General features: G+C 47.0%; 1 protein-coding gene across 12 annotated transcripts in view; it reads right to left on the bottom strand.

Moving 5' to 3' along the window:
• Positions 1-16,778, bottom strand: part of RALGPS1 (Ral GEF with PH domain and SH3 binding motif 1) — a 287,901-nt gene that overhangs the window by 259,930 nt on the left and 11,193 nt on the right. For 11 of the 12 annotated variants that reach the window (XM_027104819.1, XM_027104827.1, XM_027104826.1 and 8 more), the window contains one exon: positions 8,353-8,431. The exons of the other annotated variant lie outside the window; for it this stretch is intronic. The gene's annotated coding sequence lies outside the window, so the exon portion shown is untranslated. The remainder of the gene's footprint in view (positions 1-8,352; positions 8,432-16,778) is intronic. 12 annotated transcript variants of the gene reach the window in all.

Genomic DNA, 16,778 nt, shown 5'->3' on the forward strand with positions numbered 1-16,778 from the left:
GACTTGCCTGGTGGACCAGTGGTTAAGAATCCACCTTCCAACGCAGGGGACATGGGTTTGATCCCTGGTCAGGGAACTAAGATCCCACATGCCGCAGGGCAACTAAGCCTGCACACCGCAACTAGAAAGCCCACGTGCCTCAGCGAAGAGCCCATGCACTACAACGAAAGATCCCACATGCCCCAACGAAGATCCCACGTGCCACAACTAAGACCCGACGCAGCCAAATAAATAAATTTTTTTAAAAAAATAAATAAAGCTCTAAGAAAAAAAACAAACAAAGGAAACACAAGTCATTATTCTTTTTTATTGTCCCAGGGTGAAGTCCTCTCTAGGGTGATACAAAAGCTAGAAAACAAAGGAAACTATTGGCAGATTTAACTATGTGAAAAATTAAAACTTCTGTATAGGAAAAGACATCATGAAAGAAGTGAAAGTCAGTCAGTAAACAGGACAGGGTTCTGAAATGCCACATGAGACGATGAAGTTCTCTTAATACAGAAAGAAGGCCCCCAGGAGTTCTGGCTCACTCTCTGCAGAGTGGCCTTGGGCAGGTAGATCAGTATTTACAGACAGAGAAAGATGTCCACAGATTCAGGACATATTCACTCTTATTCATTTGTTCATTCATTCAACAAAAAGTTACCAGAAGTCTAGTATGTGTCAGGTACTATTCTAGGTGCTGGGCATAAAGCAGTGACGAAAAAGCCAGAAATCCCCCAGTACATTCTAGTGGGGGAAACAGACAATAAATAAAGCATTCGGTAAAATATATGGTCTATAAGCTGGTGATAAAAGAGAAAACAGTAAAGCAGAGAAAGGGTATAGGCAGAGTGGGGAGGGGGAGGGGTTACAATTTTAAATGGGGGCAGTGGTCTGAGAAGTGCTCACTGAGAAAACGACATCTGGACATGTTTTGAAATATTTGTGTATACATGTGAACACTCACAAAAGTCTAGAAGGATATGTACTCAAGTCTTAATGTCAATGCTTCTTACAGGTGCCATTGTACAGCACTTTTACATTCTACTTTTTGTACACTTCAGTATTGTTTGATTTCTTCTAAAATAACTATGGAACACTTATTGTGAGCAACACAGCATTTGGAGGGAAAACTGAAAGTGAATTTCCAGAGACAAGCACTTGAGGGATGCTCCCACCGGCAGGGATCAGACGTAGGAGGTTGGAGTCGGATGTCTGGTGCTCTGGCGCCACCTGGTGGCCATCTCCTAAATGATCAATCTCATTTCCAATCCCCTCAAGGTAGCAATAAAAAAGCGGCAAGACACACACAACTGTATAAAAACCTATCTGCCCTGTGGACAGGGACTAGAGAGGAAATGCGCAACATAAACAGTTTGATTTGTTGGGGTAGCATGGTCATGGTGGGATTTATTTAGCTTGGATCTCCAATCACTGTTCTATGATGACATTTCATTCCTTTGTGTTAACTGCAATGGAGCAGTTCTACGGGGCAGCTGAAGGTACTCACAGAAATGGAGTGAGAGGCGGGGTGGGCAACACAGAGCCATAACCCAGGCCATCTGCACGTGTGTCCCCAAGAAGTTTGGGGGTTCAGAGTGACAGGACCTCAGGTCACACAGTGGTTGGAGGTGGAGGGGTCTTCCCCAATGGGAGTGCCTGGAGGACGAGGTCCCAGGAGTCTGGCTGGGAGGGGCAGCCATATCCGGGCCCTCAAACGATTAACCGCTAACTGAGCACGTGCGCAGACCACCAAACTGGAGCCTCCTCGCCAAAGTCCAGAGGAAACAGACATCCCACGGGTGATGAGGAAGTGACGTTGATCTCAGTGAGGACTCTGCCTGGAATAGTCTTCCCCTCTCCCCCATCCTTTGGCCCCTCTTCTGTGTGCCCTCACTCAGCCCACTGTAGCACCTGTCACTCTGACAAGAAAGTGCTCTTGCCGGGCATCTCCCTGCTAGACCATGAGCTCTGGAAGGCGAGTCACACCTACTCATTCACCCTCGGAGAGCTCCGGGTTTGAGTCCTATGTGACAGCAGGCAAGTGCCCCTCTAAGCTTGAGTTTCTGCGTGGAGATACAGGACTGTCCTCCCCTCGTGTGGTTATGGCAAGGACAACTAATAGCACCAGCTGGCACTCAGGAGTGGTGATGGGCACCAGGCAGCTGTCTAAGCGTTTTATTTGCATTAAGTTCCTGAACTGAGGCCACCTCTGTGGAGTGTTGATCACAGCGCCTGGCATGGGGTAAGTGCTCAAATATTATTTTATTCCCAGTTCCCAACACAGTACCCAGCACTCTGCTGTGTTCTCAGTAAAAATGAATGAACCACTCCCCCAGCCTATTACAGGAAGGGGCAAGTTCAGGGCACGACGGCGATGCTTAAGCGGCCCATCAGCACCCCCAGCCACATGGACTGAGCAAAGGGACTTCAAGGAGAGCACCCCTGCAGGACTGGGGAAGGGGGTATGCAGGGAGAAGTGATGCAAACTCCTGGGGTGGGGGCAGGGGAAGCAGCAACGCTCTGGACTCAGGTTCAGCTCAGGTAGAAGCTGCCACCCAGGAGGGGCCTCAGTGAAAAGTGGGTGGGACTTGCCTTGCCTTAACATAAATCCCTCCAGCCCTGATCCCAGGTGGTCAAGGCCGTGGTCCTCGCAGTAGAGGGTCGGTAGGCAAGGTCACTGAGGGAAGCTGGTGTAAGGCAAGGAAGGGGGCTGAGAGGTACCCAACCCACTGAGAGTCACAGGCACTACCCTGGGGAGGGGGCGGTGCATCCCTCTGCAGGCCCCTCCCCAACGCAGCCGCTTGGAAGTGGCTTCCAGCCAAGGAAGGAGAGACTTGCAGACTACAACAGGTGCCAGAAGGGCACTAGAGCAGCTGGTGGCCACGCCCACTGTACTGTCCCCCGCAGTCAGGTGTGCTCAGGGGCTGGTTCTCTCCCTGGAACCATCCTCGTCCCTTCTCTCCTCCCCGCTCCTTCCTGCCCTTTTCCAGCCTCATTGTCAATGTCACTTGACAATGAGGTCCTCTGGGACCTCTTCTGTGATGCCTGACTATGTTGTGTCCTTCTCCTACTGGCTTTTAGAGCACTCAGACTTCTCCTTAGCACTCGTCCTATTTGTCTTGAGTTATATTCGTCCTCCCTGGACGGTCACAGCTGTGGCCACGCTCGGCTGCCTCCCCAAGATTTCCAGCGAGAGGGTCACGCAGGCAGCATCAGGAGCGGCCCACGGCTTCTGCGGCTCACAAACCCTTTTCTGAGCAACCCCACTCCACATGCTTCCCATCTCTGACTCTGAGGTTACGATGGGGCAGAGCCTTTCTCCCGATCAGGGAGGGCCACTGCTGATGCCTATTTATGTGCGGTTCAAGAATGAGATGTCAATGCTAATACAACTGACAGCCTAAACCTTCATCTTTTTTTTTTTTCGGCCGTGCCACGCAGCATGCAGGACCTTAGTTCCCCGACCAGGGATCAAACCTGGGCCCCCGGCAGAGGAAGCATGGAGTCTTAACCACTGGACTGCCAGGGAATTCCCAAAACATCGTCTTATAGAAAAGAAAACTCAAGTCTCCTTGCTTACAGACGTTTATAAAGGCAATCTCAAAAGAAACAAATGACAAAAAGGAAGGTGTAGCAATTTATCTGGGTTGTTTCTTGATATTTCATCATTCTAAATTATACTTTATCAGACTTCCTATTTAAACTACAAAAGCAACGTATCTTTATTGCTATAAGCCAAACCTAAGAGGGGTGTACAAATAAAAAGCCATGAAACCACCCTCCCCCAATGCCGACCCCCTTCCACCCACCTAAGGCAATCACAGTGGGCAGCCAGGAGTACACTCCTCCAAGCCTTTGTGCCAAGCAACATAAATACCTGTAAACAAGTGGGACTAGACCAGAACCCAAGGTCGTACCCTCAAACGCCTGGGGGGTCCAGCAGATCATGTCATGGCGAAGCTACAGGTGTAACAAAATAAGGACAGATGGGACCTGTGGCCAACTACGCCACTTAAAGCTTTCCATTTTGAACATTTGGAAAGCACTGAACTGGCCATACAAGGTATCTGAGAGAGAGACTGGACAGTGCTCCTTGGGTAGAGTAGCAGAGTTAGTAAGAGCTCAGATTATGGAGACCTGGTAACATCCTGGGCCCAGTGTCTATTGGCTAGGTCACCGTTAAGAAAGTCACTTAGTCTCTGTGCTTCAAATTCCTCCTCTGAAAAGAGGCAATCCAACAGTACCTTCTTTGTAAGTTCACTGTGAGAAGCGAACTTACAAAGTGAACTAATGTAAAGCACTTAGCACTCGCCTGGCACACACTATTACTGGCCACCAGTCTGCAACCACTGCTGGAGACATTATTCTGCAATTTGTTTTTTAAACCTAACAATGTGTCATGGGCTTCCCTCATGTCAAGGTAGAGAGAGCTGGATCCTTTTTAATAACTGCCTAATACATGGCTGATGGGGGCTCCCATTCCTTCCACTTTTTTGCCACTACAAACAGTGGCGCAGAAAACAGCTTTGTACTGCTTTTTGCATTGGTGCTTTATTTCTGCATGAATTGCTGCTGGGTTGACAGATATGGATATTTAATACTCATTAAATATTTTCAATTATATTCCCCCAAAGTTAGAACAATTCATACTCCCAACAGCAATGTAAGGGAGCACTCATTTCCCCCAATCACTTGCTAACATTGGATTTTATCAATCTTTGTAACATTTTGCCACTTAAAAAGGTACAAAAGAAAACTATTGTTTTTATTTGCATTCTGCTAGTGATGATCTTTTGAGGCAGAGATTTCCAACTTCTTTCTTTCTCCTTTTCTTCTTCAGCAAGAAAACTAGTTTTAACTAAGCACACTCCATGCTCCCTTGCTGCTCAGTGTGGCTAAGCTCCACTCGGTGAGATGTAAATGTTAGTGCTGTGTGAGACTTCTGAGAAATATCTGAAAGGGAAAGTGTACACCCTTCTTCTCCCCTTTCTCCTTCTGGCTTCTGGAATGCAGATGTGACGACTGGAGCTCAAGCAGCCATCTTGAGTCAGGCGGCAATCTGCTATGGCTGGAAGAGCAGCGAGATATAGAACCTGGCGGCTCTGTGATGACTTAGATTCCACCACACCAACCTCTTTACTTTTTCATGAAATGATATAAACCCTTATATGTTTAAGCCATTGTTATTCTGGGGTTATCCACTACATGCAACAAAATCTATTCCTAACCAATACACCTTCTGATTCCCAAAAGTCAAAATTGAACCTTTATTTCTCTTTTTTGTAATACACATAAATAACAATGCCTTTATGTTTTATTTGCCCTATGTTTATTTAAGTCTCTTAAAAGTGGAACACTCATTTTCCCACTCTCCCATTCTTTCTCCCAAAGCCTTGGGTTTTACAGAGATGGTTTAGAATTTTTATTTTCAGCCTGTTATGTTTTCCCATACAGTTCTCCTCTATTTTAAAAGTTCTTAATAACACACAATAAAAATTCTAACTCACAGTAGCTATATCCAATGAGATTAATCTCTGTGCACTAAAGGGTGCACCACAGCTCACTGCTTCCTGCACTCTCCATGTCCCCCACCCCAGAATCTCTGCTCTAACTGTCCTTTGGTCAGAGAACTTCAATGGGCGTTTTCCTCAGGCACACCTACCAGATGACATATGCTTTATGTCCTCACGCATGTGCAATGTCTTTCTTTCACAATGACCAGGAGTGACATCTCGGCTGGTTCAGCGAGGGTTGTGGCCCCCTCTCTCCAACAGTCTGGAGACCCCGGACCACCGTCTTCCGGCCTCCAGGGCTGCATATGGAAGGGCCAATGAGAGCCTAATTCTCTCTCCTTTGAAAACAGCTTGTTCTTTCTTCCTACAAAACTTTAAGATTTTTCTCTTTCTTCTTGGAGTTTAGGAATTTTACTAGAAAGTAGGTCTAAGTGTTGGGCTTTGCGGGGGATGAATGGATCCATTTAATCTGAAGAATCAAATCTGTCTTCAATTCAGTGACATTTTCTTTTATTGTTTTCCTATTACTCCTCCATCTATTCCTTTTTCTCCTTCTGGAACTCCCATGACTCCATGGCAGGTCCCCTGGATAAGGTCTCCAAGGCCTTCCCTCATGGACAGTGTCTCACATTTTAATTCATTATTTCCATTTCTTTTTATTATTGTTCTGGGTTGTGAGGCATTTCTTCTACTTGACCTTCCAAACCACCAATTTCAGTTCTTAAATTGATTTTTAAATTCAAAAGCCATGTGTTTTAGTTCCAGCAAGCCTCTGGTACCCTTTAAATGCGTCCCCCTAGGAGCTCTCTCCTTGTAAAGTTCTTACACATCCTCTCCTTCCATCCTGCCTCAAAGGAACCACTGCTCCAAGTGTGAAGCCTGGCTTCCCTCTTTCTCCAGCTAAGATCCCAAAAAGCCGTCATGTGTCTTTGCCTGCTGAAGGGTGCAGGTTCACACAGCCCCTGTTCATGGCAGACCACTCGAGCTTCTGTGGCAGTGACAAGCCTGAGGCCCTGTACGACCTGACAGCCTCTGTTCAAGGGGACCCAAGTGAAATGAGGTGGCAAACTGTGATCTTCCTGCTGAGAAGTGGGGAGGAGACCCTCTGCTCTTTGGTCCCCTAGTGATGATGGGGGAGAGGCAGTCCTCTCCCAGCTTCATGGACAGGGAGCAATTCTGCCCAGATCCCCTGGGATTGGCAAGATCGGGCAGTCCCTCAGAGGGCATAGGAAGCAAGTGGGCAGCTGCAGCCCCTCTCATGGAATCCAGTTCTAAGCAGCCTCAAAAGCACAGACAGAGGAGGGGAACTGCATTTCTAGAACTAGATTGACCTAGAGTCAAATATCAACTCTGACACTTATTTGCTGTGTGATCACAGGGAAATTACTTATCTCTGAGTCTCAGTTTTCTCATATGCTCTTACCTTTAAACCAAGAGTTATTTCCAGCATCCTCCTAAGGGGAACCAATCCCTCTGATACGTAAGTTTCAGGGAACTTGCTTCTTCTAAGCACTATATGAATTACTTGTAGTTAATCATGCAATATCAAGGAAGGAAGACTGGGGCCCTGGCAGGAAAGCATCAGAAACTTTACCTTCTGCCTCTTTGTGAAAATAGGTTGACAGAAGGGTAAGGCTACTAGAAGAATCTGAAAAATATTGTAATATTTCAGCTTTTAGCATTTTTGTGACTGCTCCTACCTGAATAAAATCTCCTAGGATTCTTCTAGGCAAATACTCGCTGCCTCTTCCCCTATTATCTTACGGTGTCTCAAGACTTGAGGACCATGGCTGCAAAGGGGATGGATGCTGGGAGCCAGGAGAGAGTCCATGTTGGTCCCAGTTTAGTAAAATTTATGGAGCACCTACTACGTATAAGGCATTGAGCAAGGCACTGCACAGAATACAATAATGAGGAAGACACAACCCCTGCCTTAAGAGGGCTTGAAGTCTAGTCAAGGAGCTAAGGCAGGAAGTACAGGGGACATCAAAAAAGCACAATGCAATGCGGATCGTGGCCAGGGCCATGAAAGGGGGTTGAAACAAGTGTCAGGACAGTTTAAAAGGAGGAGAGCTCCAGTGAGTTGGGGAGTGCAGAAAAGCATTCTTGGAAGAGGTGCCGGATGGGGTGGGCAGAATCTCAGGGAACAAGAATTGGGGGTGTGGGGGGGGAGGGGAGAGGGAGGCAGGGGGTTGACAAGTAGATTATAGAGTCTCTTGAAGACGATGATCAAGTCTTATTCCTTGAATCTTATAAGATTCCTTGTATCTTCATATTCCTTCACCCATCCTCCCAGGGCCAAGCGCAACTCACACAATGAGCCGGTCCTCTCTGATGAAGGGTCTGAAGCAAGGACAGCCAAAAGTGAGGAGGGGAGCTGAACTGAGACAGGGGAGGGGCTTGTGGGGAGGTATAAGGACCTGACTGAGCTTGAGAGAAAGGAGGTTGCCCAAGTCACCCCAACTGCTAGGAGGCCGATACAGAATGTTTGTCTTCTGAGCAACAGGAGCAAAAGGATGACAGCAAAACAGGGTGGCAACAAGTGGTCTTGCACGAGGAGGAGGCAGAGAAAGAAAGGAAAAAACCCTTGATACAAGAACCAGTGGTGAAAACCCCAGAGCTTAATTCATCTGGCGAGAAGAAGCCCCTAAAACACCCTGTGCGTGTGGCTCACTGAGGATGCCTGATGTCCCGAAAGCCCCTGTGCCCTCCTCGACCCTGCAGACTTGCTGACAGCAGGTTCCTCTGACTGCAACAGGACCCGGCTCACCCGTACCAGCTGCACCTCTGGGTGCCACAGCCTGGCTCTCTGCTCAAGAGGGCACAGGTCACTAGGGTCAGTGAATCCACTTACCAGGAACACATATTGGGCTTCATAATCCCAGGCCAATAGGATAAACCATCCCAGCACGTCTCTTTCCAAACAGTAGCCGCTATAAAAAGTAGGGGGGATAATTCCATTTACACGATGTTCCAGACGGTAAGACTTGTTTCTCAAGGCTCAGCAAGGTCAAACCAACTATAGTGCTAGAAGATCTGATTTGAATCTGTTCTTTGAAATGTCAAAAACCTTCCCCATAGATCAATATGTGATATCATTAGCCTATCAGGTAGCAGAGCCTGTCCTAAAATCACCGGAATTAACTTCAACTTCTTCGGTCACTATTCTCCTTTCCCACCATGCTTTGGATACATGCTGTGGTAAGCATGGGAGGGTCCACCTGGGGACCCCTGCCTCAGAGTGCATGCCAGGGAGGCAATGCCCAGCCCGCCCAGCACGGGGGCAGCCTCTCAGCTGCCCACTGGCACAGACAAGCATCCTGCACCCGGCGCCTGCAGAGGGCCCAGGGGCTGGTTTGTTTTCCTTCCTCCAAAGCGCCCCCTCCCTCCGCCCCCCACCGCCAGGTGGGCGGCTTCATGACCTCCTTCACTGCGGAAAGTTGCCTTCGGCTCCTTCGGGTCCTTCCTTTAACCTAAATGTTTCCGCGTCTTCTCCTGACCCCCCACTCCCACCTCTGAGGAAGAGGCGTCCACCAGAGACCCAGGGCCGGCACCCCCCTCGCACCTCAGTCTCCTCCACTCTCTCGGCCTGAGAACGTCCGCAGTTCTCCCAGTCTTCCAAAGAGCTTCGGCCCTTGAACTCCAGGCTGCTTCCTCCCCACCACCCACGGCAACACCCCTCCCGACTTCGGGTCAGCAGGACCGCCTAACGGCTGAGGCTCAGGCTAGTGGCCGAGCTCTCGGTAGCCTCCAACACGGCTCACCAGTCCCTCTTTCTGGAAACTCATCAGCAGCCTCAAACAATGACCTCGTGCTTCTCCTCCTCCTGTCTCCTCAGCCTCTCTGGCCACCTCTGCTGGCTCCTTTCTTCTGCTCACCCGCTTCCAGAGCTGCCTCGCAGCCCCTCCCCACAGGAACCCAAGGCGCTAAAAGGCCAGGCCCTGCCTCCCTCTCCACCCTCCCCTGGCACACACTTCGCACTCCAGCAGCAAGAAACCAACCCAAACACAGGCCGCCGACCGAACTGACTGAGGCCCTCACTCGCCACCTGCTTCCCGCAGCCAGGCCCGGCTTGGGCTGCCCCCTTTTGTTGCGACCTTGAGTCACAGCTCATCAAACTTTCAGATCCTTCACTCCCAACAGCTGAAAAAACATTAAGCAAGCACCTCTAACATACATATGTTTATTCGTAAATTAAATATATGTTCTAAAGTACCGACACGTTCTATACGTTACAAAACAAATGCAAACAATTGAAGAGATAAAGATGAAATATGTTAAATTATTTTATTCTATAATACAAAAAACTTTCCTTCTCATTATTAATAATAATTTCAGTGAAAGCAATGTGACTGCTATGCTTCCTTTGACAGAGTTTTAAATAAACTTTACATGGAAGTACAGCATAAGTGCAGAAGAATGCATACAATAATACAGTACCAGCGCACAGGTCAAAGGATTCCCGCAAAGTGAACATACCCGTGTAACAGCACCCAGATGGAGGAACATCATGAGCCCCCCACCACCCACCGCACCTCCTTCGATCTTTACCTGCCTCCCAAGGGTGGTCACCACTCTGCTTTCTAACAGCAGAGATTACTTCTGTCCGTTTAAACTTTATACGAATGGAGCCATACAGTACACAACCTTTTGTGCCTGAATGAACATTATGTCTGTGAAATTCATCCCGATTTTTCATTTTTCATGGTTGTTCACGAACTCATACTGATCAGTTTCCCACTGTGGGAGTTGACCCTGCATCTGTCCACTCTGCTGCTGATGGACACTGGCATTGTTTCCAGTCTGGGCTATCACAGGTGGTGCTGCTATAACACTCTTGAGCGATGCCACTTGGTAACACATTTGCATGCCTTCCTGTTGGGTTGATGCCCAAGAGCAGAACTGCTGGGTCCTAAGGTGAGTACGTGTTCAGTTTGGGTAGATGATGCCAAACAGTTTTCCCAAGTGGCTGAACCAATTCACACTCCTCCCAGCAGGGTATGAGCATTCTGGCTGCTCGGCACCTTGGCCAGCACTTGATACAGTATATATATATATTTTTCATTTTAGCCATGCTGGTCAGTAAGATATCACAAAGTAAGTATTACGATCACTTTTAAAGGCGATTGAAATCAGTGCTTCTTTCAAGCTCACAAAACTAAGGTGAATCAGAGCAGGAACCCAGGTCTTCTGACTCCGAATAGCATACTGTGTCTACTTGCAATGAAATACTATTTCCAACATAAACACCCCAACAAGAGGCTAACGCACTGATAAAAAGAACGTGCTTATGGACTATGCCAATCCCAACACCTGACTCATGACAGGAAAGAAAGAATAAAAGGGTGTATCAACCCAACTTTGAAACAGACATATATATAAGAAGTCTGGAGATCTTTCCATCCCTCACATTTGTACAGTTCTTTAGAGTACAGACTGTGTTCATATGCATGATCTCTGGTTTCAGCAGGAATTTTATTCCTGCTTTTTCTGTTAATTAAGGTTTAATGTTATATCTTCTTTTAATAATCAATTTATTTGTATTCTATTTTATAATCATAATCACAATCATTTAGAAATAACTTTATATTTGAATGGTTCCACTCTGACTGCCAATCCTTTCCTACTCTGACTTGTCCATTCATGGGCTTTCATTTTGACTCATCTCTCCGTTACTGGAGCATGGCTTCCAGTGATTTTTTCCCCCCAGGAATGGTGCGTGGGTGTGGCAAAAGCTACACTCAAGATGTGTCCTTGTAAGACTGAAATGAATTTCTGTTGCCATCAAATGTGAAATAAAACTTGGCTGAGTATGAAATTCTTGGGTCACAACCCTTCCCTCAAAACTCGATGAGGACTGCTCCACTGCCTCTGGCACCTGTGCTGCAGACAAGCCTGAGCCTAGCTTAGTTTTTTTTTCTTGGATTTAAAGGTTGCTTCTACCAGAATGCTAATGGTATCCTCTCACTATCCTTGAAATTAAAACAAAAACAAAAAACAAAAAAACTTCACCTGGATATGTGAAGTGTTAGATAATTTTGTTACTTTTGCCTGGTTCATGATGAGCCCTTATAATTTACGGATTCAGGTCCTTCTTCGGTTCGGGAAAATTGAGGATTTGCTCTGGTCTCCAGTCTGGTCCATCATCCACGTCTGCGGTCTCCTCTGTTGCTTTCCTGTCCCTTGTGAAATTGGCAGTTTGTCCTCCTCCTGACCCCTTGAATTTCTGCAGTGCCACTAATTTCAGTGCTGGCATGTGTGATTTATTGCCCCACGTTCTTTAAGTCCACAAGCTCCTGCTTCACCTCAGTCTGTTGACTCATCATTTCGTCTTTCATAGCACCTATAACTTCTCTTAGAGGACAAAGAAGATGATGTTTGAAATGTACTTCAGTTTACTGAGTAAAAGTTTGGAAACTTCTTTCCCAAAGCCTGATCTTCTCTATCTTTTGCACCCTTGTTTATTTCCCTTTATACTGCTGGATCTTTTCAGTGGGTCCTCTCTAGTTTAATTTGTCTATTCGTTCATTCTTGAATGAGGACAGATGAGACCTGGCCTGACATTTATCCAAAAATAGTGCAGATGGGCTCCCCTTGGTCCCCTCTCCGTTCACCCTGGTGGATTCAAAGCTAAGGTCCAACACCATCTCCATCACTCATCAACGGTGACCACTCTTTAGTTAACGTCTTCACTTCTTTTGCCTATTTCCTCCTGTATAAAACTAGGAAGTCGAGCTAATCTTCAAATGGCTTTTAGCTCCACATTTTTGTAATACTTTTATACATCACCTAGGTTTAAAATTTCATTAGTTTGGAACCAATTGTCAAGGATTTTGCTAAATATACGTATAAACAAAAAAGACCCTATTTCTTAAGAAAGACTCGCTGTACTCAATTTTTAATTAAGAAAACCACAAATATTAAGCTCAAGAAACAGACTTCATTTGATTATACATAAGAAAAAAGAGAATTATAAATAATTTACAAGAGCTAGCAGAGTACATGCCCCAGGGATGTGCTGGGTATGAAATGTGTACAAGAGGCAAAAGCTAAACACAAGGAACTGAGAGTAGCCTTTCTCTCCCATTCCGCCTCCCCACTGCACCTTCAGTCTTGTCTAAACACGGCACACCAGGTGGAAAGACTGCCAGCTGCCTGAGCCATGGCTGGGCCTGCCTTTCCGCAGCCCACAGCCATTCTACAGGGTAGCGTTGACTGAGAGCTTCCCATTGCACACGCGTCTCCATGCATCGTCCCATTTGATCCTGACAACACCTGTTGGGAGACTCAGTCCTCCGCGGTCTCTGGCACTCCAACCTGTCTTGTGGGAACTGCCAAGAATGCAAGGTCCTGATCACCCTTTACCTAGGCCATTTCACAGGGTTGTGTTGCAGAGAGCAACCTCGAGAGATGCGACAATGTCTCCCTCAGGGACAAAGGGCGGCCTTGCTCACTGCCTGCCATAAAGCAGCAGGTTCCCCAGGCTTGTGTCTCTCAGGTGTGACACAAGGCAAAGCATCCATCTGGACCCACAGTGTCACCTCCATGGGACTTGGGGGAAGGGGAACTGACACACACTGATGCTTATGCTGGTAATAAAGTCCTTTGTCTGACTCAGGAGTTATACATACCAAAAGATACCAAGTAGACAAGAAAGTTCTCCCTCCTAATTCCCCCTACTACCTGATTCAGTAACCTGTCTCTCCTAGATCTTACTACGGAATTCAATATACATCTTCCCACCTTTAACTCCATTTTTTTTGTCCTTTACCTCAAACTCACCTAGAATCCACTGCAGTAGTGGTTAAGCTTATCAATTCTTTTCAGCATTGAAATCCAAATGCCCCAACATAACAATTATTCCTTCCCGTGCTTCTGTGTAACTCCTGATATCTCATGAATTTAGCTCCTGGGTAAGTTACCAATGAACTGACTTCTTTTCCATTCATCTGTTTTCCTGCTTTTACCCAGGCGCCATGTGGGATTAATAAATTATTGCCTTATAGTAAGTTTTGGAGGCTCAACCATTTGTAGGCTCCACATCTGTTAAATTGGGCCAGTAATGGTGAGGCTGGTCCCCAATATCCATCCTCCTCTTCTTCTTCAGTAACAGAACTTCTGGTTTTTAGATGGACATATGGTTTCCCTGAATACAGGTTACATTTCCCAGCTTCCCTTACTGCCATGTGTGGCCATAAGACCAAGAGAAGGCCGATGGGATGCAAGAAGTGTCATGTGCAATTGCTGTAAAGTGGCCCTCAAAGTCTGCAACGTAGATGCAAAAGCCAGAGTTCCAGCAGCCATTTCAGGCCATAAAGTGACCTTGGTCTTAGAAGCCATCCCCAAGATCACCTCACGATGGAACAAGACAGAAGGAACCTGGGTCTCTGACCATGTAGGCTCAATACTCTGAGCTGATTACCCTCCTGACTTCTCACACATAAGACAGAAACTTCAATCTTATTTATGTCTTCATTATTTTGAGTTCTCTGTCATTCATACCCTAACCTACAGAAATGGCTCCCTCATAAAGAGAATGCTAGAAGGTTACATGAGAGTATGTATCACAACAGATATCCATTTTTATATTCCCCCAACAAAGGGGCAAGTGCTGTTTTTACACAGAGCAGGCAACTCAAACATTCGCTGAAACAAACAGAATCTGGAAGAATGAGGCCATTTCACTGCCTTAAAATTTTTTTTACCAATTTATTTTTCCAGATGAAGATCGCTATTTTATCAAGTTTTATAAAATGTATCATTGGAATTGCATTAAATCTTTACCAATATTTGGAGATATAGTATTGTCACTATTACTATGTTTAGACTTCCCTGGAAAGAGCCAGAAATTGATTGATTGACTCATTGATTTTCATCCTATCTATTCAAAACATTTAATATGAGGCTACTCTGTAATAAGCCTATTCATAAAAATGAGACTTTGTGGAGTTGGCGAACAGACCTTAGGTAAATAAGCTCTCGTGCCCCAGTGCCCACCAAACACTGAGGGAGGTGAAAGAGGTGGTGACAATCTCTACCATCACTAAAGACTAAGGCTAATGTGCTACTTTGTCCTCATCACCTCCAGCTGTTGATCCAGAATCTTCTTGCCTCGCTTCTTCACAGCCAATAACACTCCCCTGACCAAGGTTCCTGGGCCTGGGGCTTTTTCATCTTCCATCATGTAAACTTTCCTGTGATGCTCCACTGTCATCCTTATCCTCTCAGTGCTCCTGCCCGTAGGTGAGGGTCACAGAGCTGACCCTGTTATTGCTGAAGTTCTTTATTTCACACACTTGCTATATGGGTGGGGTTTAGTCCAGTGGAGATATCTGCAGAGGTCCTCAGCTGATGATGGTACCATCATCATCACTATTACTACTGTCATTTACTGAAGCAATACTCTGTGACAGATACTTTGGTAAGCACCTTACCCATAGGAATATACCACTTGGTCCTTACAATAATTCTCTAAGATGGGTATTGTTATCACTGGGTATTGTTTCAAGTGAGAAAACTGAGGCCCAAAGAAGTCAGATAACTTATCCAAGGACACACAGTCGATAAGAGTATCCTCCCTGGCTATGGCAGCAAGCCCTTGGGCAAAGGCGGGATTTGAACCCAGCTCAGTCTGACCCCCTATTCTCAACCATTTCTTTATGTTCCATCCCACAGAGCTGAACATGTTATGTTCTGTAAGGTACATGCCCTCCCATCTGTCCATCTATTCCCTTCTCTTCGACTAAGCATTGGGGTTTCTCAACTAAACAAACATTAATCCCTTTTCTTCTTCCTTTCCTGAGAAACAAACGGCTTTATACCAGGATGGTTGGCCCTGGTATTAAGGACAGCTACTTCCCTCCAGGTATGCCTGATCCTGTCTCACTACTCTTCAGCTGTGGCTTTCAGCACCAGGGTCAGTGGTAAGCGGGTCTCTGCCTCCGTCCTACACTCCTAGGTCTTTGGGTTCAGGGTGATACTTACAATAGACATGTTGGATCATAGATCAGTCTCCCACTGGCTCTCTCAGATTAAAGGCTCTTCCCCAGGTTCTGTCAGCTGATCTGAGGCATTCTGTCCTACCAGGGGGATGGAACTCCACTTTGGCAACTTGGGACCCTCCCTCCACCAGCCGTCTGAGTAGATCTCAGGTACTCTTATAACTCTAAGACCTTACTTGTAAGTTCTGGAAATTCTACAGCAGGTTCTTCCCTGTTATCCAAGCTCAGGACACATGGAGGACCAAGGATGCACTCCCAAGTTACAGGGCTCCCACACCACATTGGTCCAGGCCCAGTGGTTTCTCACCTTCAGAACTTCCTCCCACATGTCTGGTAGCTGCCTTTCCTGGGATCTAGACACATCCCCTTCCCACTGAGGTTGCAGACCCACCCTGAACCCCAGAATGCCAGATGGGGCCCCAACTTTCCTGCTTCAGGAGCCAGAGATTTCAGTCCGAAGGGCCAGCAAAAGAAGGCAGGGGTGGATTTCTCAAGAAGGTTCTGAGAGAGACTGAAGGGTTTAATGGATGCAGAGCCTCCTCTGCAGAGTCTTTCACACACGGAAGCAAAGGTCATTAAAATGACCTCTCTCATGTGGGAATGGCTCCGCTGTTAGGGAAAATAAGGGGATCAGGGGTGGCACCAGAGCACTCAGCTTCCGGGGGACAGGGTCAGAGGCCTGCGGGAAGAGAGCTGGAGGGGATCCCACCCCACCAATTCCCATAGCATCACCTTCTTAGGTCGCTCCTTCCTCACTGACCACCCCTCTGCTCCTTCCCCAACTCTCCCACTGTGCCCCGCCCCACATGCTGGCTCCCCCAGCAGTCCAGCCAGGACCCTCTGCTCCCTACACATACCCTTACTGAGTAACTCCCACCTCCCCAAGGGCCAAGGCTCTCTCTCCAGACCAGTGGGGCATCAGAACCACCTGTGAAAACCCTTCGACACACAGATGACCAGCCTCTCTCCCACAAACACCACAGAGGATTCTGCTCTGGCTCAGACCTCTCTCTGAGCTCCAGGCTAGCAGGCCAGCTGCCGGGTGCTGTCCCACAGGTGTCCCAAACTCAAAATGGCCAAAACCAAACTCACAACTTCCCCTCCCAACTCAACACTCCTCTCACGTTCCTTATCCTGTGACTGTCCAGCACTTCACATCACTAAGTGAGAAACCCTGGCACTGCCCACCCTCCCTCCCATCCACTAAATCTCCAAAGAGAGAGGCCTCTACCTTGGTGTCTCTCAAACCCACCTTCTCCTCTCCATCCCTATGGCTCCC

This window comes from Aethalodelphis obliquidens, unplaced genomic scaffold (assembly GCF_003676395.1).
Source record: "Aethalodelphis obliquidens isolate GAN/ISIS:26980383/991018 unplaced genomic scaffold, ASM367639v1 scaffold7, whole genome shotgun sequence".
Taxonomy (NCBI): Eukaryota; Metazoa; Chordata; class Mammalia; order Artiodactyla; family Delphinidae; genus Aethalodelphis; species Aethalodelphis obliquidens.